Raw genomic sequence first — 3,873 nt, 5'->3', positions numbered from 1 at the left:
CTTGTGACGGCAAGAGCAATTGAAGGAAGCTCCCAGCACAGAGTACCTTTCCTCATGAAAGGACTTGGACAAGAGTCACATGGAAAGGGCCAGTATGAATAGCTTGTGATTTGCCTCCCTGGAGACATTCATAGTGATCCATAGATTCATTAGAATATCTAAGTATTATTTTTAGTTTATGAATATTGATAATAAGGAAACAGCCACATCAGATACAGCAATCTGATGTGCATCAAACTCTACCTACTCAGTGAAGAAAAGTTGATTTGAACAGAACCTGCTCTCCCCCATTGGATTGGCACCAAATATGAGCCAATTCTTCCAAATCTTAGATGTTTCTGAAACTTAAAATGGGACAAGCTGACACTAACATGGTTCCTAGTTCTTTCTGCCAAGAGAAAGAAGATCAGTCATGTATTCAGTCATTCAATACACACCAAGTATCAACTGTGTGCCCGGCACTGTGCTGAGCTTTGTGTATTCAAAGACAGTCCCTACCTTCAAGGAGTTCACAATCTAACAGGGGAGACAACATGCAATCAACTATATACAGACAAGCTAAAAAGAGATTAAAAAGGAAATAATCAATGGTGGAAAGGGACTAGAATTAAGATTGATTGGAAAAGAGATGAATTGTTTCTTTTAACATTTACCACAATTTTCCTGTGTTTCTGTGGGCAGCACTATCTAGGCTTTTGAGACAAGGAAGCTCACCTCCAGCTTCATTTATGAGATCCGGTCTCATTTGTCATGAAATCAAAAGTCCCGGGCCCCGGGAAGCAATTTGAGCAGACTCAGCACATTTTGCCCTCTGATTTCTCATAAATTTAAACTATCGATTCTCCCTTATGACGTATTTCGGAATGAACAATGGGCCCAGGGTGTCAGGAGGTCTTTGTATTCATGTGGCTTGGTTATCTAAGACATCAAAATATACTTTGATAAAGTTTCCACATTGAAACGCCTAGGTTGGACTGTTCAAAGGCAGGCCCTGGCAGAATGACCACTGCTTTTCAAGTCAACCCTGTCCTCGGTTCCTCTGAAGCTCATTGAGCTGAAAAAGAAACATAATATGGAAATTATTAGTAATTTTACTTCATCTAAGATTTTAGAGAGAGCAGGATATACTCACAAAGCAGCCTCTGAGGTCTGGGGATGTTATGTTAGGCTCAATTCAACAATTCAATCTCACAGGTATTTATTAAGTGACTTCTCTGTACCAGGTACCTTCACCTGAAGGCATATAGATAATGGAATCTACGGCCAATAGCTGGCACACAATAAACATTTCATAAAGGCTAGCTGATTCATGTATTTAGCCCACAGGTACATATGTGGGCTATAAGGAGATAACTAGACAATAAGAATTTCTTCACTCTAAAATTCTGAGGAAGATCAAGCCAGGTTGGTTCTTGACACTTCCCTAAGGGGGAACACCACCCAAGACCAGTCATTTATTAATAAATGGTATACCTCTCCATGTGGTCCTCAGTCCCAGGATTTAATGCTGATCACTACTTAAACCTCAAATTTGAATTACTGGGTAAATTCCTTTTACATGATCAAAGGAGATGAATGAGTTTCCATTTATCATGCACACCTCACAGATAAATGGGTCCTTTCCTTTGCTGCTTATGGGTGAGCCCCTAGTCCCAGATCTCTATACCAGATCTGATATACAGTTTAAAAGACAGTTTAAAGACCGTTGAATCACAAGTATTGCCCTTCCTAGTGCTTGTTCTTTACTTTCTCTAAGACTATCAATAAATCAATAAACGTTTGTTAAGTACCTCCTCTGCACTAGGCACTGTGCTAAGTGCTAGAGATTCAAGAAGAGGCAAAAGACAGTCCCTGGCCCTCAGGTAGCTGATAATCTAACCGGGAAGACAACCTGCAGACAAGTATGCACAAAACAAACTACATACAGGATAAATAGGACATAATAATTAACAGAGGGAAGGCACTGGAACCAAGAGGGGTTGGGGAAGGCTTCCTGAAGAAGGTGGGATTTTACACTGGGACTTAAAAGAAGCCAGGGAGGTCAGTAGTCAGTGTGGAGAAGGGAAAGCATTCCAGGCACGAGGTCGGCCAGAGAAAATGCCTGGAGCAGAGAGATGGTGTATCTTATTTGTGGAACAGCCTTAACAATCTTAAGAATAGGTATGGCTGTGCAGATGGTTCTGCTAAGCCCTAGGCAACAGCTTATGGGGTAAGGCACAGTTTCCTGACACATTGTGGAGAATCAGGGTTCAGATACAGGTGGGAACATGAGGGAAAGAAAGACACAAAAGAGGAGAGCAGGTTGTAGGCAAAATACGAATTTATTAGCAGTACTCACAGGTAGGGGAGTTGTAGGGACAGAGTGGTAGGTTCCAGAACTGAGGCTCAAGTGCTGACTAGCTTGAAGGCCCCTGGTATAAATCTTATTTTATCTAAGTCAAGCAGCGTCTAGAGTTCCTCTGGGGAAGACAGATAATGACGCAGGGGCTGCGAGTGGGGTGTGGTTGCCTGCCGTGGGGCCTTCCAGCCTACTCAGGGTGACTTGGGGTCTGAGGGGTGAGCATCTCAGGGTGAGGAAGATTTGGGACCTTCATTAGAATAAAAGGAGCACATTCCCAATTTTCTCTTTAAAAAAAATATTCATGTTTGGAAACAATTTGTTTGATAATTCCTGATATTCATTCTAACTAAAGTCTTCAGTTAAGACCAAAACATTTCAAAGCTAAGACTCCATGGGATCATTGTTCCTCCCTTTCTAATTTATTGCACTGCCAAAAACAGACAGCTTTTCTTGAAATTCCAGAAATTAAAATCTAACATATGCCCATTAAGAAAATTCAGTTCAGTTCAATTATCATTTGGTAAATGTCTACTCTATCATGTGCTATGCTAGGTGTTAAGAATACCAAGGCAAAAAATCAATTAATCCCTGTCCTCAATGAACTTACATTCTACTAGGGAGAGAAGACATTTATGGAGATAAGTTAATATAAAATAAATATAAAATATATTCAAAATCAGGGCAGCTAGGTGACACAGTAGGTAGAGCATTGGGCCTGGTGTCAGGAAAACTCAAGTCCTAAGTTCCAATACAGCTTCAGACACTTTTATGCGGCCCTGGACAAGTCACCTAACCCTGTTTGCTTCAGTTTCCTCATCTGTAAAATAAGCAGGAGAAGGAAATTATAAACCACTCCAGTGTCTGCCAAAAAAATCCCAAATGGGGTCATGAAGAGTTGGACACGACTGAAAAATAACTGAAAAATAACAAAAATATTCAAAGAAATTTCAGGGGAGAGAAGAAGAGCACTAACATTGTGGGGATCAGAAAAAGACTTGTGCGGGGGGTGGCTTGAACTCAGGCATGACGGGAATCAGAGATTACAAGAAGTGGAGGTAAGGAGGGGATGCATTCCAGGCATGGAGGGGAATGGGCTGCACCATATTCAAAGGCACAGGGGTAGGAAATGGGTAGCCATGTTGAGGGCGAGAAGCAAGCAGGCCAGCCAGTTGGAACAGAGTGGGTGAGGGGGCATGATGTGAAATCTGTCTAGAAAAGATTACTTGGAGCCAGGCTATGAAGGGCTTTAAATGCCAAACAGGGAAATTTCTATTTTATCCCAGAGGTAGTAAGGAGCTGCTGAATCTTCTTGGGGGAAAAAAAAGTGTGACATAGTCAGACCTGTTCTTTAAGAACATCAGTATGGAAAAAAACATAGAGATTTAATCATTTTCAAACCCTGATGCCCGTAGGTCCTATCCATCTGTTTTCATAGCAAAGGATTAGTCTCTGACAATGAGGGTATTCCTGTCATCTAGGAATTGAGACACTGTCATTGACCCAAAGCTAGTTCAATTCAGCAAGAATTTATT

General features: G+C 41.3%; 1 long non-coding RNA gene across 1 annotated transcript; it reads right to left on the bottom strand.

Annotated features, from left to right (window-relative positions):
* Window positions 1-441: 441 nt before the first annotated feature.
* Window positions 442-2,760, bottom strand: LOC144455653 (uncharacterized). Its single transcript, XR_013484369.1, has 2 exons — window positions 2,339-2,760; window positions 442-1,054 (listed from the first exon to the last, which is right to left on the bottom strand). It is a non-coding gene; the product is annotated as an uncharacterized LOC144455653 (long non-coding RNA).
* Window positions 2,761-3,873: the final 1,113 nt, after the last annotated feature.

The sequence above is a fragment of the Phascolarctos cinereus genome, unplaced genomic scaffold (assembly GCF_003287225.1).
Source record: "Phascolarctos cinereus isolate Bilbo 61053 unplaced genomic scaffold, phaCin_HiC Scaffold_2;HRSCAF=192, whole genome shotgun sequence".
NCBI classification, from domain to species: domain Eukaryota; kingdom Metazoa; phylum Chordata; class Mammalia; order Diprotodontia; family Phascolarctidae; genus Phascolarctos; species Phascolarctos cinereus.
Note: the sequence above shows the minus strand (reverse complement) of the source record. Positions and strands in the feature narration are given on the sequence as shown.